Source organism: Schistocerca americana, chromosome 3 (genome assembly GCF_021461395.2).
Source record: "Schistocerca americana isolate TAMUIC-IGC-003095 chromosome 3, iqSchAmer2.1, whole genome shotgun sequence".
In the NCBI taxonomy this organism is placed as follows: domain Eukaryota; kingdom Metazoa; phylum Arthropoda; class Insecta; order Orthoptera; family Acrididae; genus Schistocerca; species Schistocerca americana.
Genome location: NC_060121.1, coordinates 414,369,255 through 414,394,653, shown reverse-complemented (window position 1 = coordinate 414,394,653; position 25,399 = coordinate 414,369,255). Strand labels below are relative to the sequence as shown.

Below are 25,399 nucleotides of genomic sequence, written 5' to 3'. Positions count from 1 at the left end.
CTAGACGACTTTTTATGCTGGCCAGCGAAAATAAGAAAAACACAAAGAATAAAACTTACCCACGGTTTCTTACGATCTGCACATGACTTTACATTTTAGCACTGAGCACTAGTCGTATTTACAGCGCACAGACACCTGGGATTTCAATTAATGGCACACAATTGTTTCGGAAGAGGAAAAGGATTTAGACTGACGAAACTTGATTAAGGTAGAAATGAATATTTACATGGCACTGCCACGTTGTTTTCTTCCTTCAAGAGTGCGCTACTCAGTCGGTTGCCTAAGCATGAAGTATGTTGAGAAATTAGCCTCTTCATAAACAGTGCCAGATCTAGTTCCTTATAGGCGTGTGCAGCAAAGCATGTCGTTATTAGAATGAGAGTTCGCAGAAGAGCTCCTGTAAAGTTTGGAAGGTAGGAGACGAGGTACTGCCAGAAGTAAAGCTGTGAGTCGTGCTTGGGTAGCTCAGTTGGTAGAGCACTTGCCCGCAAACGGCAAAGGTCCCGAGTTCGAGTCTCGGCCCAGCGCACAGTTTTAATCTGCCAGGAAGTTTCTTATCAGCGCACACTCCGCTGCACAGTGAAAATCTCATTCTGGAAACATGCCCCAGGCTGTGACTAAGCCACGTCTCCGCAGTATCCTTTCTTTCAGGAGTGATAGTTCTGCAAGGTTCGCAGGAGAGCTTCTGTAAAGTTTGGAAGGTAGGAGACGAGGTACTGGCAGAAGTAAAGCTGTGGGGGCGGGGCATGAGTCGTGCTTGGGTAGCTCAGTTGGTAGAGCACTTGCCCGCGAAAGGCAAAGGTCCCGAGTTCGAGTCTCGGCCCGGCACACAGTTTTAATCTGCCAGGAAGTTTCATGTCGTTATTGTCACTGATCAGAATAACATTGTCCCATGACAAGTGGAATGAACAGTGCTCATCTTCAAGTGAGTACTCGGAAATGCCTGAGAAGTTCAGCTTTGTATTGCGGACCTATTCTTCACGTTTCCACAAAGAAGTCGAAAATAGGTCGTGCCGTTTGATCCCATTTACATGGTATGGTACAGGAAGGTTCATGGGAACGTCAAGGGATCGGTACAGTTATTTCCTACAGTTGAAAAAGAATAAATGGTAAGTTCTTCTCTGTTCCTCCTCCGACATGATGTTAGTTATTTGTAGCATCCTGCAGATTACTAAGGCAAGTGGGCTGTTTAGTCTCTTAACTCCATTGCTTTTGTGACAGGAGTGCTGACAGTTCATCTCATTTACAGAGCTGTGCCGACAGCGTTCGCCAAGTTGAGCTGTAGCAGCTGCGGCAATCCGCTTGCTGCGACACACCCTAGGGAGGCTAACTCACCCCAGGTGCTGCGGCTAAGCTTATTCAGCCTGCTTATTCGGCCTGCCATTCGCCGGCCGCTACCTGCTGCATTGTGAGGGGAGGCCCCCTGACAACCCGAGCATCGCTAGCTGCGGCCTGTCATTAGACGTTACCACTTCGCTATCCTCTGGTCACGAGACAGGAGGACCGTTGTCTGTGTCGCTCGTGTGTCTGCTCCCTCGTTCTCAGCGTCTCTGTACAGGTCGACAAGAATTCTCTTACTTGTGTATAGTACAAAGTAAAACATGAATAGAAATATCCTGTGATCAAGAAACTAGCAAAACAAACATTATGAAATATCCTGACTTCGGAAGTCTAGGACCACTTGCCCACGCTATGTCATTATGAACAACGAAATAGTATAAACAAATTATACAAAGTAATGTGAAGATGAAGAGTTAATTAATTTGCTTGTTTTAAGTGCGTAGCCTGTCCTTGAATTGTCATTATTAACTTAACATTTGCGATAAGTACAAAATTTACGTTAGATTTATCATTGTATCCCATATTCAATGGTTTTTGGGTTTGATCAGTCGGAAATGCAGTGGCTGAGGATGGGTATACAGGAAAATCGTAATATTAGATACATGCTGTGGCATTAATCCATGAAACTACACTTCTGGCCATTAGAATTGCTACACCAAGAAGAAATGCAGATGATAAACGGGTATTCATTGGACAAATATATTATACTAGAACTGACATGTGATTACATTTTCACGCAATTTGGGTGCATAGATCCTGAGAAATCAGTACCCAGAACAACCACCTCTGGCCGTAATAATGGCCTTGATACGCCTGGACATTGAGTCAAACAAAGCTTGGATAGCGTGTACAGGTACAGCTGCCCATGCAGCTTCAACACGATACCACAGTTCATCAAGAGTAGTGACTGGCGTATTGTGACGAGCCAGTTGCGCGGCCACTATTGACCAGACGTTTTCAGTTGGTGAGAGATCTGGAGAATGTGCTGGCCAGGGCAGCAGTCGAACATTTTCTGCATCCAGAAAGGCCCGTACAGAACCTGCAACATGCGGTCGTGCATTACCCTGCTGAAATGTAGGGTTTCGCAGGGATCGAATGAAGGGTAGAGCCACGGGTCGTAACTCATCTGAAATGTAACGTCCACTGTTCAAAGTGCCGACAATGCGAACAAGAGGTGACCGAGACGTGTAACCAATGGCACCCTATACCATCACGCCGGGTGATACGCCAGTATGGCGATGACGAATACACGTTTTCAAATTGCGTTCACCGCGATGTCGCCAAACACGGATGCGACCATCATGAAGCTCGAAACAGAACCTGGATTCGTCCGAAAAATGACGTTTTGCCATTCGTGCACCCAGGTTCGTCGTTGAGTACACCATCGCAGGCGCTCCTGTCTGTGATGCAGCGTCAAGGGTAACCGCAGCCATGGTCTCCGAGCTGGAAGTTCATGCTGCTGCAAACGTCGTCGAACTGTTCGTGCAGATGGTTGTTGTCTTGCAAACGTCCCCATCTGTTGACTCAGTGTTCGAGACGTGGCTGCACGATCCGTTACAGCCATGCAGATAAGATGCCTGTCATCTCGACTGCTAGTGATACGAGGCCGTTGGGATCCAGCACGGCGTTCCGTATTATCCTCCTGGATCCAACGATTCAATATTCTGCTAACAGTCATTGGATCTCGACCAACGCGAGCAGCAATGTCGCTACGATAAATCGCAATCGCGATAGGCTATAGTTCGACCTTTATCAAAGTCGGAAACGTGATGGTACGCATTTTTCCTCCTTACACGAGGCATCACAACAACGTTTCACCAGGCAACGCCGGTCAACTGCTGTTTGTGTATGAGAAATCGGTTGGAAACTTTTCTCTTGTCAGCACGTTATAGGTGTCGTCACCGGCGCCAACGTTGTGTGAATGCTCTGAAAAGCTAATCATTTGCATATCACAGCATCTTCTTCCTATCGGTTAGATTTAGCGTCTGTAGCACGTTAACTTCGTGGTGTAGCAATTTTAATGGCCAGCAGTGTATCTCCTTCCACCACCATTGTTATGATACATGTTTGAAATTGTTACCACCTTATGTCTCATACAGGGGAAGATATCACCTGACTTTCACCTTTCACTCTTACCTCTTTCAAAGCACCTTTTTCACACAATTCGTTCAGATACACCACTTCTATTGTACACCTTGGCAGAAATATTTATGTTTCTCAATCATTATTCCGCAATGTATTAAACAAACACCAAATACAACGTTTAATGTACAAAAGTTATGTTTTTTCTCGAAGTTATAATAATAATGCAAATGACCACACGAATCTGAATTGGAATCACTAGTTTACTGTGACATACTCATAGGCTGGAACTATTTATAACTTGGTGAGCTAAGCTTCATTTTCCCTTTTCTTACAAACGTTTTTGTGTGCATTCCTAACAGAAAAATGTTGAAATTATTATTGCCCTAACAACTTCGCCTAATATGTTTCCTGAAACACCGTCGCACTAGTGACTGATGGTCGTTTTAACATGGTCCAGACTATGATTCTCTTTATGTCGAGTGATTTCCCAGCATTCCACGTCTACCCACACATATCAGTGCTCCTATACACCAAATGTCCCCCTTTCATGCCCCACACAATATATCCATCAAAAATACTCCATAACAACGTATACGTCACGCTGTCTCATTTCAACATCGCGTTGTCAGTGATCAAAGACACAAATTCCAAGATGCTACTCCCGGCGGGTTTAAAATCAATGTGCCCAATGGAAAATACTGAACGCGAAAATGAAGATTTGGCCCTGTTTGCCTACCCCCTGAAGCCGATCTTAGTATCTCTTAATGGTGAAATTATCTGCACCTTCTTGCTCTTTAACATATAAATTACAACATAGACATAAATGAATGATTAAGAGAACTAGTAACTACAAAATGATAAATACTGTTTCTACTTGTACCTTTCTTGTAAATTAAAACCCCTTTATATATCACAAATGTTATCAAAGTCCTATGGAAATAAAGAGACACAAATGAATTTCCTAACTAATATTACTGGTCAGTTGCCCAAAGCTGCCTCTTTATGGCTTTACAAGCCTAATAAGCCGAAACAATTAGCAATATGTACTACGTTTGGTTCATCGGAGAGATGGTTCTCGTACACGTCTTCGATGACGGAAGACTTCCAGGTACAAAATATAAAAACAGCTCAATCAAGCACTAGGACAGCAGAAGACGGTCTTCTGACTAGTACAATCTAATACTGCCTTCTCCTCTTTGTGTTCTACAGACGAGAAACGCGAACTCCCAGCCACAAGAACGAGGTCCAGATAACGTCTCAACGTGAGTATAGGCAGAAGAAGTGCTCCCAACCACTAAACGCTGTGTACTCAACGACGACTCCCTAGCTGGAGGCGAAGTCCAGAATCATATACGTTCGCAACAGTGCAGTGCCTAACTGTTCACTAACTATAAAACCACCTGAGAGCAAAGACAGCAAGTCCATCTGTACCAACAAAAGCTGATACTGAACGACCGTCAAACACAGATGCTCAAAATGGAAGACTTTTTTCTCTCCACCGCTGGTTTCCCAGCAAAGCTCGGCTCCCTTCCCTCGTTACTGCAGAAAACTAATCATATTCTCGAAACCATGGAATATTCTCCCTCTCTACAGAGTCTTTCAAACGCCGACCAGCCGTATTTTAGACTTTTGTCGTCCAGCACGGAAAGTTTGTGAGGAAATACCTATACCTATTAATTAGGAATTCGTACAATGGTACGCTTCTCAGAGTAAAAATCCTCGGAAATAACCCAGCCTGAGTGATTTCTGACGTAACGCTTCGACTTTCCTCTCTGTGGCGTCCAAGATTTTCCTGAAGTATTATCCGGTTATAATTCTGGCCCCACTAACAAACCGGCCAGCCGCCGCTGTATTGTGCTTCATTGCTCTGGTGCCCCGACAGTCCGTCTTGGGTTACTTCCTGTGTCAAGCAGGACCAACGCACCTGTGTGGGCTTTTCCACCCAGGTCCTAGGTTACGCCTGCCATTTCATTTCCACTGGCGTTCCAACCTTTACAACTATAGGCAATCATTCATTACGCTGTTTCGATAATAAAGACACTCCATCACCTTTCATGCAATAAGTGTTAACAATTATTCTCAAGGTGTACGTGACAATGTCAGTCTTCTTTAAATATTCATATAAACGATGTCCAACGTATGAAATAATACCTAAATCTGGTTGTAAATCACGGCAAAGTATGTAGACGAGAGCTTGTAAGGTGCAAAATTATAGTCATCTCACAATACCCCCACCTAATGAACTATTTTGTACTAGGATGGGGTAATTCTTATAGTATTATCTCATCTAGTACAAAATAATATAACCATCAGTTGTCTGTACAAGCGAACTAATAAGAATACGAGGGCAGAGGAACAATTGAATGATGATTAGTTCTTCTACAGCCATCAGAGTTCATTCATGGGTTTACTGCCATATATTTATTTACTGCATGTTTATTATTTAATCAGTCTACTACTTACGTTTGGAACAATTTTTCTAGACATGACAAATGGAATATGCACTAATACGATGCTCTTTCAAAAATGGCAGTTCCTGTCTTTCTTTAGACTTAAGGTACATGCTCTCTGTCATTCATCGATTCCTAAGACATAGGTTGAGGCAAGAAATATTAAAGTATCCTAATCTTTTCAAAGTGGTCATCCAATAATTTACATGTGGTTCATTAAACCATTAATATGCAAAACAAGCAGTTACGTCAATTATTCTAGAGGTTGTCTGTTGATCATTATACAATTATATAAAATTCTGTAAAATATCCTGCATAATTTTATTTGGTCATCTTTATGCTCTTGGCTTGCATTAAAAAAAATCATTTCACAAACTGATTGTCCAAGTCTAGTGTTTTCCTAACGTGTATACTCTTTGAACATTTCAAAAATCTTATGTTCTAAAGCATTCTTTGACAACTGCATTTACATTTACTGTGACAACGAATATTTGTAATAAGAGTTCGGATCAACCACCAATTTGAACTAATGTTCTTGTTCGCAGTGTATAAAAATGTAATACATTAAAATGTTAAAACCCATAGCATCACTATCAAAGAAAATGACAAAGAATAATTTTACATAAATAAATAGACAAATATGTAAAAACAGTGAAGCACATAACATCATTATCAAAGAGAATGACAAACAATAATTTTTTACATGAATATATACGCAAACATATTTTTTAGACTACCCTGAAAAGTAAGAACAAGATGTTTACAAAATGATAAATATATCGGAAACTGATAGTTTCTGGGTGTAACTGTTCAATATTCAACGAATTATATGCCCTTTTTCTCAAGAGTCGCACACTGATGCGGATTTTGCAACACACTTTTCACCTTTATTTATGTATGGGGATGAAAGCTGGAGTTTTTGTGAAGTTTAGGAAGCGAAGATTGGTTCAACAACTTGTTTGAGATCGGTCATGGTGGCTTTGCAAGTCAGTCTTTGGACTCTCAGCCCATTCTTCATCCCGTCAGGTTACAAGTCTCTTGCAGAGTTGATGATGTGGAATGATCCTTGGAATATACAGCAAGGTAAGTGGGTGTATATTTTGAAACAGCCAAGTTTTCATCGAATTTGCACACAGTATGATGGAGGTACAGTTAGGTAGGATCTTTACAGGTCACCTAAAATTCTTCCGTGCAGGCTAAGAAAAGTGTAATGGTATCTAGTCTTCAGTTCTTTGTGTTTCTTCTTTCTATTATGTTTGTGTTCCCACTCTTCTGCTCTTCATGCCGCTTCTTTCTCTTGATATAAATATTGAATTTTGGATAAGGATATCTTTAATTGTGGATAAGTAGGTTATCTGTTTGGTGACATTATATATGGAACTTGAGTTGTTTTGTGTGACACAGATTCCTCAGAAGTCGGTGCCAGGTGACTAACTGATACGGGTTATGATGTTTATCAGTCTCTGTCTGGCAGAGAACAGCAGAAGAAAAAGCAAATAGAGTTTACAGTTTTGTACAGATAGTAGCAGTTGCGCTGTAGGATTCACTGACAGTATCATATGTGTAATTTGCATATCTCGTCTCCATCGTGTAATACAATAGTGGAGAAAAGTCGTTAGAGGCCGTGTAACAGTCATCTTCACCTGACCCAGCAAGGCTGTTGCGAATTCTGCTTACCACCTGCTCAATCATTGCGTGCCACCTGAGGTTTTTAGGTAGCCGCATTTGAATAGGCCTGATGTTTGCCGCGTCCGTGACATGGCTTTGGCTTACCGACGGTGTCCCTTGCTTACGCTTTTCTCTCCCGCTGTGCCTTTAGCCTCTCGTTCCATCATGTTGTTGCTTCCAGTGTGTCTCGTCTACATAACACGTGATCTTCTATTTTAACTCTTCTCTCAATTATGCTTATCCATTACGGATATTTTAGAACCGTGACTGTATATTGAATGTAAATAAGTTATACACAAATGCAACCAGTCACTTTTTTGAATAATAATGCTTTATTACATGAACCGGTTTTCGAACCTTTTCAGGTTCATCTTCAGATGGTTTCGGGAGGATCCGGGAAGTTACATCATTACTGGTAGTAGCATAATGCTGGGTGCTGGTTCTATGGCAGAAAGATGGGTCACACTTTAATGTATCGCCATGACTATAGCTTATCTGTCGACAAATAAGCTATAGTCATGGCGATACATTAAAGTGTGACCCATCTTTCTGCCATAGAACCAGCACCCAGCATTATGCTACTACCAGTAATGATGTAACTTCCCGGATCCTCCCGAAACCATCTGAAGATGAACCTGAAAAGGTTCGAAAACCGGTTCATGTAATAAAGCATTATTATTCAAAAAAGTGACTGGTTGCAGTTGTGTATAACTTATTTACATTCTTCACTCAATATTTTGCTAAAACCCCTGACAAATGCAGCTGAAGATATATTCAATCCAAAAGGGAGCCTTTTGAATTGAGAACACCTTCCGAAGGCGATAAGGGCCGTGTACTTTCGGCAATCAGGATCGAGCTCTATCTGCCAAAAGCTCGATCGCATATCATGTGAGGAAAACACCGAAACCCCGTGAAATCTTTGAAGGAGCTCCTCAAGCCTTTCAGGGCTATCCATCTCTGGCACAATAATGGTATTTATTTGGCATGAGTCTAATACCAGTGGAGTTCCACCGTCCTTTTTGTCTACTATGCGTAATGGACTATTATACTCAGATCTCGCGCCCTCAGTTACGCCTTCGTCCTCCATTCTTCGTAGCTCACCGAGATCCCTTTCCCGGTATGACCATTGGATGGCATAAGGAGGTACCCTAAATGGTCTATGTTTCTTTACTTCAAATTTATACTGATGCCCCTTAATGTATCCGGTTTTAGATAAGAAGTTCTCTGCGTTATTTTTGAGTGCAAGCTCCAACCTTGCCTGTCCATATTATATATGAAGGGTTTATTTCAATAGTGGTACAAGTCCATTTTTGTTCATATTGAGATACAGAGTCCTAAAGTTAAATGAACGCTGAAAAATCTACAGTTGAGATACCAGAAACATTCAAGCATATGGCTTCTTGCTAGAGATGAACCTTTCTTTCTGTTTGTTTGGATCATTAATTTCAGAAGCTTTATAGGTAGAAAAGTGGAGGTAATGTACTTGTACCACTATTGAAATAAGCCCTTCATATGTTTTCCAGATTCTCGAGTTTCCAATCAATCTTACTCTTAATGTCATTAATCTGCTCACGTCCTGACTTGAACTCTGCTCTATTCTCATTATTTTTCTACACTCTTCCCTCTGAACTGCATGTTGGTCCGTGAATTGCAGTTTTAAACAGCTCGCCGAAATTTGAGCTTTTTTTGCCTTTCTATCATATCTGATTTTTATTTCATTCTCTTTCCGTAACGTTAACTCCCCTCTTCCTAGATCAATGATAGCTTTCTGCGCTGAAAGAAAATCTACACCGACTATTATATCAGCTGTTAGTTTCGGTATTATGAACAGATTTGCAGTCATCTGGTGTCCTTGGCATTCAAAATCTAGACGTGTTTGTTGCTTTCCAACTAACGCGCTTCGTACCTTTGTTCTTTGTACTGTGAGCATCGGTATATTAACTGAATCCTTGCATTTAGCGAACAGCCTATCTGAAATATCTGAGATTCACTTCCACTATCTATTACAGCAGTATCCATAATTCCTCCAATATGTACTTTTACCACTGGATAGATTTCCTGTTTGGGTAACGTTTCCTTTTCTTCAAGTAATATATCTCTCATGTGCTCATATTCTATAATATTTATGTTTTTACTTTCGAGATGATTTACAGGCGCATTTTCACTAGTGCCCGTCGTCTGGCCTAGTCATTGTTCACTTTCTATGCCATTTTGGCGTACACTCCCGGGCTTAGGTGGTCTAATTTCAATTGATTGTTCCCGATTCCTGTCGTTATTCAGTCCACCCCATCCTTGGTGAGACCGTTGACGATTTTCTGTATTGTCGCCCCATGATGCGCCTTTATTTTGTGGCTCTCATCTACGTTCATTTTGTTGCCTATATTCTCTGCCATAGTTCTTCTACTGTGCATTGTTCCCACTACGATATCTATGGTCCATGTTTTGGTGAGGCGGCCGATTTAGATTGTTTTGCTAATTATGGCCTCTGTTATTCCCTCCGTTGTACTCCCTTCTTTCACTTCGCACGTTTCTCTGCCTACGTTTCCCTCGCACATGCTGCTCGTTAAAAGCGAACTCCAACTCTCTTAGGATACCCTTGAATCCTTCTACATCACTTCTACATCGGCCGACGAGCGTTTGCTGGTAGGAAATTGGCAACCTCATGTAACACAATCTTATGATCTCAGCCGGTGTGCGTGGATCGTCCAAATACTGATTTTTTTTTTTTTTTGGTCGAGTTTTCGAAATACTTCACCGGACTACGGAACCCTGAACTCTCCAAGTCTCTGCTCATCATCATTTCCTGTTTGATCCTGTCCTGTCTCTTCTTGGACCAGTATTTGTTTAAACATGCGTCACGAACCTCTTCGTATGACGTGCACGTTTTTGCAATGTTCCGCATGATTTCGGCCGATGCTCCCTCGATATGTGAACATATGAAGTCCAGTCTGCAAATCAGAGGCCAGTGAGAAGGTAATAATAAACCAAATTGTCCAATAAAAGTTTTTGGGTGTAAAACATTACCCTCGTCCTTGTAATGCTGGAACTTTCGTACAGAGATAAAATGTTTAAAATCGAAAATTTCATTAGAATTTCTTCCCGCTCGGCCTACCACATTCTCACTTGGCGCTAACGCTTCCTGTCTACCGTTACCTGGGCGTCCTCTCTTCTACTCCCTGTCACGTTTTCATCACTGGAAAAACGTCCCGAGCCGCCAGCAGTGGTGGACGTGGGCAGAGAGGTGGCAGAATTTTTAGAGCGGACGATCTGCACGTGTGTCCGTCAGAAAGAATGAATTTGTAATAATGGATATCATGAACTGATATATATATTATAACTTTTGAACACTATTAAGTGCGCATTATCGGGTAACAATTATGCATATGAAATAACTCATTGCTGTTCTCCGTATTCGTAATCTGCGACCCAGTCGTGCCCTGTGTAGACGCGGGGACCATATCTCTAGCGATATTTCGTTGCTCTGCAGATATGTTTTCAGTCTGTAGTTGACGAGCAACTCTTACATTCGAGCACATTCTAGTATCGTCTGGGCTTGGACATGATCAGGCTGAGTTTGAACTGGCTCTTTCGCTTTCTGTTATTTCCAAATCGCCTATTATTTCTTTTCTGAGATGTGATTTTTGACTGTGCGGCTGGTCCCGGCGGAGGTTCGAGTCCTCCCTCGGGCATGGGTGTGTGTGGGTTTGTCCTTAGGGTAATTTAGGTTAAGTAGTGTGTAAGCTTAGGGACTGATGACCTTAGCAGTTAAGTCCCATAAGATTTCACACACATTTGAACATTTTTTTGTGATTTTTGACTAGGTTGCGACCTTACTTCCTGAGATAATTGCTTAATTTCGCTTTCTAGGTTTTATTTAAATTGTGAGAGCTCCGCGGTCGGTGCCTTATTTTGCGCAATTTCTGTCTTTTACAGCTGCGTTATTTCTACTTGTTGAAGCACCTCTACAACTTCGTTAATGCACCTCTACCTATCTTTGTCGTATTTTCTGTCTTCTCTAATGTTTCAAGAGCAATCCGCTTTGCACCCCTCGCTAGTAATCTCGCCTCATTTGCGGTTCTTCTGACGTCCGCAATCTCTCGTTCTAGTTTTGTTCGGAGCGTCACTACCTCATTTTTCACTTCCCTCGTTTCATGTTTTATCGACTGAATCTCGACACTAATGTTTTGAATTTCACATACCATTTCATAGAGTACTTCATCATCCCCCTTTTTTATTTGTTTTGCCAATTCAGAGCTGACCCATTTCACTTCCCATTGCTTTTAGGTATGCAAGGATGTCCAGCACACCTGTGTTATCTAAATATTCTCTCATATTGTGACTCTCTCTTTCTCTACTCTTAGGTGATCTTCTGCCCTTTTCCCTTTCCATTTCTTGGTATTCAAAGCAGTCATCACCGCACGTCTCTGATATTCTGCCTCGTGACGTCGATCTATTACGTTCTTAGTTGTTCGTTCAGGTGGACCCCCTACATTTGGTCCCGTATCTTTACGATTGCCTCAGTGTGTCTCTGCTCCTCATCTTCGCAATCAGATTGCCCACCACGGGCTTGACTGTGTATATCATCCTCAAAAGATTCCCTTGGATCGATATTCCCCTCAACTGTGCCTTGTGCTGCTAACAAAACCAACTCTTTCTCATCCCATAGGCTTTCTTGACTACCCCGTGTATCTGCCATTTCTATATTGTTACAACTAGTGATCTGTTGTGCTACTAAGCACGCTTTCGCCCTTGTTATCACGGAGTGATCCCACAATTTACACAACCCACATTTATTATGTAACGGGCACATCATATAAAATATCTTCATCAAAGAAGTTAAGCTAAGGGCAACGTCGTGAACGAGGAGTGTCGTTACAATACAAACAAAATAAAAGACCAATGGCATAACATTAACATCAATAAATTGCAGCCAGCGGGCTTAAGCGCAGCGCTTCTGAAAAGAAATACAATAAAAGAAACAAATATTATTTTTAATTTTATCGCGTGACTTTACCACTGCCTACTACATACGCATGCTGGTGATCACTAAGAATAACTACTAAACATTGAAAATGGGAAAAAAATTCCTGAGGTTTCAAACCACTTTATGACTACTATCAGAAGACTCTAAGTAGGACCCGGGCAGGGTAAGCCATACCCAAGATGCTACTCCTGGCGGGCGTAAAATGAATGTGCGCAATGGAAAATACTGAACGCGAAAATGAAGATTTGGCCCTGTATGACTATCGCCTGAAGCAGATCTTAGGATCTCTTAATGGTGAAATTACCTCCCCCTTCTTGCTCTTTAACATGTAAATTACAAAATAAACAAAAATGAATGATAAGAGAACTACACTACTGGCCATTAAAATTGCTAGACCACGAAGATGACGTACTACAGACGTTAAATTTAACCGACAGGAAGAAGATGCTGTGATATGCAAATGATTAGCTTTTCAGAGCATTCACAAAAGGTTGGCGCCGGTGGCGACACCTACAACGTGCTGACATGAGGAAAGTTTCCAACCGATTTCTCACAGACAAACAGCAGTTGACCGGCGTTGCCTGGTGAAACGTTGTTGTGATGCCTCGTGTAAGGAGGAGAAATGCGTACCATCACGTTTCCTCCACGTCGGATTGTAGCTTATAGCGATTGCCGTTCATCGTGTTGCGACACTGTTGCTCGCGTTGGTCGAGATCCAATGACTGTTAACAGAATATGGAATCGGTGGGTTCACGAGGCTAATACGGAACGCCGTGCTGGATCCCAACGGCCTCGTATCACTAGCAGTCGAGATGACAGGCATCTTATCCGCATGGCTTTAACGGATCGTGCAGCCACGTCTCGATCCCTGAGTTAACAGATGGGGACGTTTGCATGACAACAACCATCTGCACGTACAGTTCGATGACGTTTGTAGCAGCATGGACTATCAGCTCGGAGACCATGGCTGCGGTTACCCTTGACGCTGCATCACAGACAGGAGCGCCTGCGATGGTGTACTCGACGACGAACCTGGGCGCAGGAACGACAAAACGTCATTTTTTCGGATGAATCCAGGTTCTGTTTACAGCATAATTATGGTCGCATCCGTGTTTGGCGACATCGCGGTAAACGCACATTGGAAGCGTGTATTCGTCATCGCCATACTGGCGTATCACCCGGCGTGATGGTAAGGGGTGCCATTGGTAACACGTCTCGGTCACCTCTTGTTCGCATTTCGGCAGAGGTGGCTGTGCTGGATACTGATTTCTCAGGATCTAAGAACCAAAATTGCGTGAAAATGTAATCACATGTCTGTGCTAGTATAATATATTTGTCCAATGAATACCCGTTTATCATCTGCATTTCTTCTTGGTGTAGCAGTTTTAACGGCCAGTAGTGTAGTAACTACAAAATGATAAATGCTGTTTCTGTTTATATATTTATTGTAGATTAAAACCAGTTTATATATCATAGATGTTTATATAAGAATGTCGAGTGGACATAAAGAGACACAAATGAATTTCCTAACTAATATTACTGATCACGTGCCCAAATCTGCCCCTTTTTATGGCTACATGATCTAATATAAATAATGCGAGATGACTGACATCATCTACGTACCAAACACCAGAAGACACTACTTTCAAAGATGATATACAGTGATGTGCAACCTCAGTGGAAATAAAAGTTACGTGATCACAGCTGTTTAGGTTTATAGTCCTGATAAGCTGAAGCAGTTAGCAGTATCACCGTGCTCGTATGTACTGCGGCCGGTGCGTCAGAGTTATGGTTCTCATACACGCCTGCGATGACGGAAGAACTCCAGCCACAAAATATAAAAACAACTCATTAAAACATTAGGACAGCAGAAGACGGTCCTCTGACTAGTATAATCTAATACTGTCTTCTCCTCTCTGTATTCTCCCAGCCACAAAGACAAAGTTCAGAAAAAGCATATAGGCAGAAGAAGTGCTCTCAATCACTGAATGCTGCGTACTCAACGACGACTCCCTACCCGGAGGCGAGGTCCAGAATCATATAAGTTCGCAGCAGTACAGTGCCTAAGAGTTCACTAACTATAAAACCTACTGAGAGCAAAGACAGCAAGTCTGTCTGTACCAACAAAAGCTGATACTGAGCGACCGTCAAACACGGACGCTCAATCCGGAAGACCTCTTTCTCTCCAACGCTGGCTTCTCAGAAAAGCTCGGCTCCCCTCTCTCGTAACTGCAGAAAGCGAATCATACTCTGGAAACCACGGAATATCCTCCCGCTCTACAGATTCTTCCGAACGCCGACCAACTATATTTTAGACTTTTGTCGTCCAGCACGGATAGTTTGCAAGGAAACACCTATTTCCGTTAATTATGAATCCATACAATGGTACGCTTCTCAGAGTAAAAATCCTCGGAACTAATCCACCCTGCGTGATTTCCGAGGTAACGCTTCCTCGTTTCTCTCTGGCGTCCAAGATTTTTTAGAGTTTCCAATGTAGAACTTAACATCTGAGGTCATCAGTCCCCTAGAACTTAGAACTACTTAAACCTAACTAGCCTAAGGACATCACACACATCCATGCCCGAGGCAGGATTCGAACCTGCGACCGTAGCGGTAGCGCGGTTCCAGACTGAAGCGCCTAGAACCGCATGGCCACTCCGGCCGGCCACGGAACTTCGTCTTCCTTTCTCTCACACACAACTACTTGTAACACAAGAGTAAGCATAACAAAAATATATAGAAAAATTTATGAATTACTGTGCTGGTAAACCTCTTACATTATTTGATTTTCAAACAGCTGCGCAGAACTGAACGTACTCAGGCATTTCGCTCTTTGCCTATCGTGCGCATCACTTAAGTGACACACAATATTTTTAGCGCAACGCATTCTGACTTTCAATAACCCCTACAAAAGAATGACCCTGACTAACAACAACCTATACCTTTCATGAATCACTTACCTCACAAAAATTTTCGTTACTCAAACTACTGCAACACAGCGAGCGCCACTACTGCCAGCTAAATAAAAGATTCAAACTACTGAAGGCACTAACTACTGATAGGCATAATAAGCAAATGAAAGATTTTGATAGAGAAAAACATGTATTTACCTTAATAGTGTTCAAAAGTCATAATACATATATCAGTTCATGATATCTAGTATTACAAATTTACTGTCTCTGATGGACACACGTCCAGATCATCCGCTCTCAAAACTCCGCCATCTCTCTCCTCACATCCACCACTGCTGGCGGCTCACCTCCAACTGCGCAACGCTACGCGCTGTTCACATCGAACTGCCCAACACTACAATAGCGAATGTTCCAACAATGCCAACTAGCCACAGACTGCACACAGCACAGCCAGTGATTTTCATATAGAGCGCTACGTGGCGTTACCAGCATAAAAACCTAAACAGCCTACTTACAACACTTAATAGCTGTTCTGTATCATTATTTCCCAAAGACACAAAATAAAGTTCAAAAACACACACAAAAATGGTATAACATAACACAAGAAAAACATGTTACATATTAATCAGCCGACTACTACTTCTTTGTTGTATTAGTAGTGACTTGTCTTACGTTAAATGCATTATTCCAGGAAAGGTTTAATGTGGCCAATGTCATGTACCTAAATAACTTTTTACTTTTCAAAGTCTGAGGTTGAAATGCGTTGGCGAGGGCCAATCTTCGAATCCTGAACGGACCCTTATAGATGGAAAAGAATTTGTGGCAGAGAGACTTCTGTTTGTTCGATAGCCGATATGATAGTTCTTATCTGACCGACTACGAAATGTCGCAGTTTGCTTTACGATCTGCCCATAATTTCCTCTTTTCGGCAGCTGCTTTAATATTGTTCACACCCAAATTAACCAGCACTTCGTGTTGCGTTCTACAGCTGGGAGACGGTTAGCGGTTTCTCAACACAGTAATTGGCAGAAGCTCAGTGGTGCCGTGTGGTAACTCACTCAACAACTCCTGGAATAGTTCTGAGAGAAGGATATCCCAGATAATGTGCTGCCTGTCACAACAGACTCTGCAGAGATTCCCCAGATCTTTTATGACACGTTCGACAGGGTTCAAAGCAGGATGGAAGGACGAAATAAAGACAGGTGTAGACTAGGTCTTTTCAGGGCTGTAACCCCTCTCCAAGAACGGAATTGCGGGCCGTTGTCCGTGATTAATTTCTCCAAATGCCCTATTTGTGCCAAGAAGTCCATATAGAGTGCCATGAAAACAATCATGGCTGTCGCTTTCTGTAACGGAGTTAGGGCTACATTTTTCGAAGTTAATTAACGGAAATGTCTTGTGACTGGGGCCTCCCGTCGGGTAGACCATTCGCCGGGTGCAAGTCTTTCGATTTGACGCCTCTTCGGCGACTTGCGCGTCGGTGGGAATGAAATGGTGATCATTAGGACAATACAACACCCAGTCCCTGAGGGGAGAAAATCTCCGACCCAGCCGGGAATCGAGCCCGATCCCTTAGGATTGACATTCTGTCGCTCTGACCACTCAGCTACTGGGGGCGGACAATTCACGGAGCTAAAGACATAACAGTGACCTCTCATTGTTCTAGGAATGGGCCCTAAGAGATCGCTGCACCTAATCGTTTTTTTTTTTTTTTGGTAGGGACGATTGAGTGCAAGGGTGTTTGATGATTTTGAGTATTGTGCTGTGTCATTTAGCAAGTTTTCGAAATGGACAACACCTTGCTAATTCGTCTTTCCATATTCTTAAAATGGCATAATGTTTTTAGTTTGAGAAAAAATTTCGTAGGCCGAAATGAGCATAGCTCGGACGAGTGTAATAAATAGGCTTATTAATCAATTACTTTGTATACAGAGTACCCACAATGAGTCATCGACATTTCTTCTGAAAAATAATATTTTCTTTCTCACAAGGTCATACTACCTAATTATAACCTGTTCTTTATCTTTCTATCTCTCTTCAATCTTTCGTAAATCAGGGTCCCTGTCCTGTTCTCTTACTATATCTCGCATAGAAGCAGTGATATAATTTTCGAACGCAACTTTCGTAGACAACAGATACAAATATTATTCTCTTGTAGACCTTCTTGCATTTCACTGGTTAACCCTACAGGGGTTCTGCAGAAGCTGCCTGCAGTTATATTCGTTTGACCCCAGCGTATGTTTAGAGGTGAGCTTGTACTGTTGTAGGTACAACACCCATCTCCCTAGTTTTCCTGGGTTCAACTCGGATGTCAACAGTAACTGAAGATCTTTATGGTCCATTTACACATGTCTTGCGTCCAAAAAGGATATATCTGAATTTCTGGAACTTCCAAACTGTCATGTGTGCCTCCAGTTCTATGACGGCGTGGATTCTGTCAAATTTGGACAGAACCCGACTCCTGAATCCTACTGGCTTACTTTCGATGCCATTTTTTGTTTCATATTCTTGGTAAATTTCAACGCCATATCCCGTTTTTTCCGTCAGATCACCGAAGTTAAGTGCCATCGGGCTTGGCCAGCACTTGGATGGGTCACCCTCTGGGTCTGCAGAGTGCTGTTGGCAAGTGGGTGGGGTGCACTCAGCCCTTGTGAGGCCAAATGAGGAGCTACTTGTTTGAGAAGTAGCGGCTCCGGCCACGAAAACTGACAATGGCCTGGAGAGCGGTGTGCTGACCACATGCCCCTCCATATCCGCATCCGATGACGCCTCAGTCCTGAGCATGACACGGCGGCCGGCCCGTTCCGTTGGGCCTTCATGTCCTGTTCGGACGATGTGTTCCGTTTTTGTCTGAGTCAGTTGCCATACAGAACTCTCTGCTCAAATCATGATACGAAAGAACTGGCGCAGGCATCTACGCTTCTTTCAATGTCTGAAACTCTGTGATCTCATTCCATACCTGTGGTGTTTTCTTGTCAGGAAGGGCACATAGGCGTGGGGAGGCAAGACTCTCGATGTAAATAAACTTTTTGTAAAATCAGATTAGACCCAAAAATCCTCGTAATTGCTTTCGTGTTGTTGGCGTGACATAATGTTTAATTGCATCTAATTTTTTCAGGTCAGGAGAAAGTCCTTCTGCCAAGATTACATAGCCAAGAAAATTCACCTTCTGTCTGTGGAAATATGACTATCCATTACGCACGGTTCCCCATACTCCTTCAACGTCCGCAATAAACCATTCAAGTTATTATTATGCTCTTTCCAACTATCTTCTGCGATTTAAATATCGTCGACATACGTCGTAATCCGCTAATGTTCCTCGGGCATGGATGTGTGTGATGTCCTTAGGTTAGTTAGGTTTAAGTAGTTGTAAGTTCTAGGGGACTGATGACCACATATGTTAAGTCCCATAGTGCTCAGAGCCATTTTTAACCGCTAACGTAGGTCGTCATCTACAATGCTATCCAGACCGCGAAAAAACGCTACCGACCTCTGTTACATTTTTCAGTATGTACAAAGATACTTGAATGCTGCTTTTATGCCAGCGCTGGTGGAGTGTAGCGAGCTGCAGGGGATAGATGATTGGTACAGGGCTGGAGGGTTAACATAGAATGTAAATATACGTGACATAATGTGCAACTTGAAGACAGTTTATTTGCAAGGGAAATTATCGTTTTAATTGCCTATTTTTTGTCCGACTTATTGGTGAGATGAATCAAATACCTGTACATGGTGAGATCAATCACATTACTGTATACGGTAGAACTTCACTAAGGACAACATGTCAGGATGATGGCTTGTTAATAACTTTGTATCGTTTCTAATGAGCTGAATTTCGCCTTATGTGGAAGGGTAGGCCTTATATGGAGCCCATTGTGGGTGAGACTTTTTTTTTTTTTAAGAACTTGTCACTGATAGTACTTCTGACCACTAGGCGGCATTCATAGCCAGCACTGGCCCGTGGAGGTACCCTCATGTTTTGTGATTAGAAAGTGTATGCAAAATGGAGATCGCGCTACTAGTAGCTAAGCGGGAAAAAGTTCGCACTTGCCCATTAAAGTCATTCCACATTTGAACAGCACCTGTAAAAAATGAACAGCGTTCTTATAAAGTGATAGTTTTTAAGGTTGTCTGCGTTACGTACTCTCATACCCAGTATATAAGAAGAAAGGAAAACAGAACACCTTGAATGACTAGAGGTAGGACGTTCATATTCACAGGATATGTACATTAGCATGGTCTGCAGACATGATTAGCATTTCAGTCACCTCAGTTCAGCAGTGTCTTATTGCCTAGTGACACAAGGTCCACCATGGACCCTGATAACTTGTTCCACGCGCGAAAGGTTCAAAATGGCTCTGAGCACTATGGGACTTAACATCTGTGGTCATCAGTCCCCTAGAACTTAGAACTACTTAAACCTAACGAACCTAAGGACATCATACACATCCATGCCCGAGGCAGGATTCGAACCTGCGACCGTAGCGGTCTCGCGGTTGCAGACTGTATCGCCTAGAACCGCTCGGCCACCCGGGCCGGCCGCGCGAAAGGGTATCCATGCTGCATTCACCTGGTTCCAAAAGTTCATCTGTGGTGGTTGGCATTGGTTCATAGTGTCGTTCCACCATATCCCACACATTTTCGAGTGGCGACAAGTCTGGTGATTTGACGGGCTAGGGCAAATGGCTGATATCCTGTGACACCAAGGAGAAACGTGTTCGTGTAGCAACATGTGGTCGTACATTGTCTTGCTGAAAAATGACCCCTCTGGTGTTGTGCAGAAAGGATATGGCTACAGGGAAATAGGATGTCATTCATGTACGTCACACCGGTCACAGTGCCATGGACAAGCACCAACTGTGATTTTTTGGTTGCAAGAAATAGCAGCCCACGCCGTAAGGCCTTGAGTGGGCGTTGTTTGTCTAGTGCGAATGCAATTTCTATGGTATTTCCCTTGTCTGCAGCAAACCAAAAAGCGGCCATCATTTTCAAACAAACAGGACCCGGAACCGTCCGATAACACTATCTGATGCCACTTCTGCTCCCAGTGACGTCGTTTCATACAGTATTGCCGTCTAGTGTGTTTCTGCGCATTCGTCAAGTGGACGACGCTCACGTAACCCATGCCGTAATAAACGGCTACCTACTGTCACACTTGATAGTGCGCAATGTGTTAAACTGCTCCAGCCTTGCTCCAGAACAGGGGAGGACGCAGATCTGTCTTGCAATCATATTCGGATGAAGTGTTGATCTGGCGGAGAGGGTGGGGGACGGGGTCTGGGTGGTGCAACCTGACCCATTCTCCACACACAACTTGCACTGACTAAACACTTCGTCCCAACCGAGCAGCAATTTCCTAGATGGATGCATCACATTCTCTCATGCCAATAATGAGCCCTCTTTCAAATTCACTGATTTGACGCTACGGTTCGCGCAGACGTCTGCGAGGTATCCTGTACACCTGCTCAAGTCACACTGATCCATTAACTTCGGTTTATAGCGACAACGAGAGCTGCAGGCACATTTTGCCGGTAGGTGGTATTGCGCTGAGATATCTATGTTGACCTTGATCCCAAGGGTCGGCATGTTTCAAATGCTAATCGATTCTGCAGAACATACTAATGTACAATACTGGCCATTAAAATTGCTACACCACAAAGGTGACGTGCTACAGACGCGAAATTTAACCGACAGGAGGACGATGCTGTGATATGAAAAGCATTGACACAAGGTTGGCGCCGGTGGCGACACCTACAACGTGCTGACATGAGGATTTCTCATACACAAACAGCGGTTGACCGACGTTGCCTGGTGAAACGTTGTTGTGATGCCTCGTGTAAGGAGGAGAAATGCGTACCATCACATTTCCGTCTTTGAGAAAGGTCGGATTGTAGCCTATCGCGATTGCGGTTTATCGTATCGCGACATTGCAGCTTGCGTTGGTCGAGATCCAATGACTTTTAGCAGAATATGGAATTGGTGGTTTCAGGAGGGTAATACAGAACGCCGTGCTGGATCCCAACGGCCTCGTATCAATAGCAGTCGACAGGCACCTTATCCGCATGTCTGTAACGGATCGTGCAGCCACGTCTCGATCCCTGAGTCAACAGACGGGGACGTTTGCAAGACAACAACCACCTGCACGAACAGTTCGACGACGTTTGCAGCAGCATGGACTATCAGCTCGGAGACCATGGCTGCGGTTACCCTTGACGCTGCATCACAGACAGGAGCGCCTGCGATTTGTGTACTCAACGACGAACCTGGGTGCACGAATGGCAAAATGTTATTTTTTCGAATGTATCCAGGTTCTGTTTACAGCATCATGATGGTCGCATCCGTGTTTGGCGACATCGCGGTGAACGCATATTGGAAGCGTGTATTCGTCATCGGCATACTGGCGTATCACTCGGCGTGATGGTATAGGGTGCCATTGGTTACACGTCTCGGACACCTCTTGTTCACATTAACGGCACTTTGAGCAGTGGACGTTACATTTTATATGTGTTACGACCCGTGGCTTTACCCTTCGTTCGATCCCTGCGAAGCCCTACATTTCAGCAGGATAATGCACGACCGCATGTAGCAGGTCCTGTACGCGCCTTTCTGGATACAGAAAACGTTCGACTGCTGCCCTGGCGAGCACATTCTCCAGATCTGTCTGGTCAATGGTGGCCGAGCAACTGGCTCGTCACAATACGCCAGTCATTACTCCTGATGAACTGTGGTATCGTGTTGAAGCTGCATGGGCAGCTGTACCTGTACACGCCATCCAAGCTCTGTTTGACTCAATGCCCAGGCGTATCAAGGCCTTTATTACGGGCAGAGGTGGTTGTTCTGGGTACTGATTTCTCAGGATCTATGCACCCAAATTGTGTGAACATGTAATCACATGTCAGTTTTAGTATAATATATTTGACCAATGAATACCCGTTTATCATCTGCATTTCTTCTTGGTGTAGCAACTTTTATGGTCAGTAGTGTACATGTCCTTTGAATATGATCGTCCTGTCTCTAGTCGTTCAAGATGTTCTGTTTTCCCTGAACATGAGTGTATATTACACACTGAAAAGCAGTGGTTAAATGTATGTAGGTAGCTGAGCTGCAATTTTTGGTGGTGTTGGTCGTGGTGGTGGGGGTTCAGGTGCTCTGATGTAGAAACTGCGTGGCCTGCCCTATGCGTTTTGTGGGGGTGCACGAGACAGTGCAGCTCACAATCTTCTGAAAACGTTGTAAGTACATGGACATTTTGCTGTAGGTACCGATTTGCTGCGCAGATGTAATATAGGTGTCGTGTTAATGCACGGACATGTAACGAAGGAAAGCGACATATTTCTCGCGACACTCTATTGGGAAAAAATGTATTCAACGTGGACTGTGATTCCACAACGTCTCCACCATTGAATATTCGGTGTAGAGATCATAAGAGGGATTACGGTATGCCATAAAATGTCCAGTTGTAAGCGTCTTGGGGCGACGTAATGTAGCATGCATAAAGCACATTCAGGGTTCGGATTGACTTGCATGAGTACTCTTTGTCGTCTATGACAGGAATGGCTTGCAAAAAACCTATTAGCCTCGTCGTTTTTATGAGTATTTTCCCATCAGCCCGAGGCCGCAACCATGTTGGATTAATAAAAGATGTGTGCTATATTCTTCATAGGATTGTGTGACTGTCAGCAGTAACAAGCTTCTATAGTCTGTGATTATAAATCATCGATCTCTATGTCGGTCAGAAAGAAACGTGCTTAATACGATCCGCAAACTGCATTTCCAAATCCGGACAATTGATATTGAAATGCATATGTTGGTATACGTTTCGCTAGAGGGTTTATAGTTTCAAGCACTTTATTGTACGGAAAGACCATTTTATTGGCGGTAGTATATTAGTAACGTACCATTTTGTGGAAAAATCATCGAAAATTAGGGACTTTTTAGTAAGAAATTATTACTGTTTATTACAGCTTCCACTGAACTCTGCTGCTGCTGCTGCTGCTGCTTGCTTCTTCGACAGGTAGTGACCTGCGTGCTTATCGCTTGTCTGTTGGCACGTGGAGAGAGTGGGCTGCCGGCGTCTTGTGCTGGAGTCCCCGCGCCAAGAGCTTGAGGCTGTGGTGTAAATTTTCTTACAGCCAGCTTCCTGGTCGGCAACATGTAGATATCGGAGATTATAACGTACGTTTTTTTTAATAATGTATGATTCCTCTACCATTGGTATTGGCATTGGTAAGCTGAGGGCAGTGCATAGCAAAAGACCGTGCTACTGTGTGGCATTGGCCGGAGCAGACCCAATAGGCTCCTTTGTCATCTACTGTCATTTATGTATCCGACGCACACAAATACACTACTGGGCATTATAATTTCTACACCAAGAAGAAATGCAAATTGGACAAATATATTGTGCTAGAACTGACATGTGACTACATTTTCACGCAATTTGAGTGCATAGATCCTGAGAAATCAGTACCCATAACAACCACCTCTGGCCGTAATAACGGCCTTGATACGCATGGGCATTGAGTCAGACAGATGCCCATGCAGCTTCAACACGATATCACAGTTCATCAAGTATAGTGACTGCCGTAATGTGATGAGCCAGTTGCTCGGCCACCATTGACCAGACGTTTTCAATTGGTGAGAGATCTGGAGAATGTGCTGGCCAGGGCAGCAGTCGAACATTTTCTGTATCCAGAATGGCCCGTACAGGACCTGCAACATGCGGTCTTGCATTATCCTGCTGAAATGTAGGGTTTCGCAGGGATCGAATGAAGGGTAGAGCCACGGGTTGCAACACATCTGAAACGTAATGTCCACTGTTCAAAGTGCCGTCAGTGCGAACAAGAGGTGAACGAGACGTGTAACCAATGGCACCCCATACCATCACGCCAGGTGATACGTCAGTATGGCGATGACGAATACACGGTTCCAGTGTGCGTTCACCGGGATGTCGCCAAACACGGATCCGACCATCATGATGCTGTAAACAGAACTTGGATTCATTTGAAAAAATGATATTTTGTCATTCGTGCACCCAGGTTCGTCGTTGAGTATTTCACCGCAGTCTGTGGTGCACCGTCAAGGGTAACCGCAGCCAAGGTCTCCTGCAGATAGTCCATGCTGCTGCAAACGTCGTCGAACTGTTCGTGCAGATAGTTGTTGTCTTGCAAACGTCCCCATCTGTTGACTCAGGGACGTAGACGTGGCTGCACGATCCGTTACAGCCATGCGGATAAGGTGCCTCTCATCTCGACTACTAGTGATACGAGGCCGTTGGGATCCAGCACGGCGTTCAGTATTACCCTCTTGGACCCACCGATTCCATATTCTGTTAACAGTCATTGGATCTCGACCAGCGCGAGCAGCAATGTCGCGATACGATAAACCGCAATCGCGATAGGCTACAATCCGACCTTTATCAAAGTCAGAAACGTGATGGTACGCTTTTCTCCTCCTTGCACGAGGCATCACAACAATGTTTCACCAGGCAACGCCGGTCAACTGCTGTTTGTGTATGAGAAATCAGTTGGAAACTTTCCTTGGAAAGGTAATCATTTGCATATCACAGCATCTTCTTCCTGTCGGTTAAATTTCGCGTCTGTAGCACGTCATCTTCGTGGTGTAGCAATTTTAATGGCCAGTAGTGTAACACGGTGGCACACGTCTTTACGCGCTGAGGTGACGGACCGGACTTCCTTTTGTCCGGCGTAGTGAAGCCACTCGCCGTGGCAGGGACATGACAAGTCGTTGGAAGTTCCCTGCAGGAATACTAAGCCATCCTGTCTCCAATAGCCGTCCACAATTGTGAAAGCCTTGCCGGTGCGGGATTTTTTGTGCACGAACTGACCTCTCGATTATGTCCCATTAAAGACAGGTGACCAGATCAATCGCTCGAACTGTCTGAAATGTTCTTCAAACCAATCACAAACAATTGTGCCCCAGTGACATTTCGTATTGAGATA

General features: G+C 43.6%; 2 non-coding genes across 2 annotated transcripts; both read left to right on the top strand.

Moving 5' to 3' along the window:
* The first annotated feature begins 454 nt into the window (after positions 1–454).
* Positions 455–529, top strand: Trnal-caa. The gene has a single exon. It is a non-coding gene; the product is annotated as a tRNA-Leu (tRNA).
* A 225-nt stretch (positions 530–754) lies between these two features.
* On the top strand, positions 755–829 carry Trnas-cga. Its single transcript has one exon. It is a non-coding gene; the product is annotated as a tRNA-Ser (tRNA).
* The last annotated feature ends 24,570 nt before the right edge of the window (positions 830–25,399 follow it).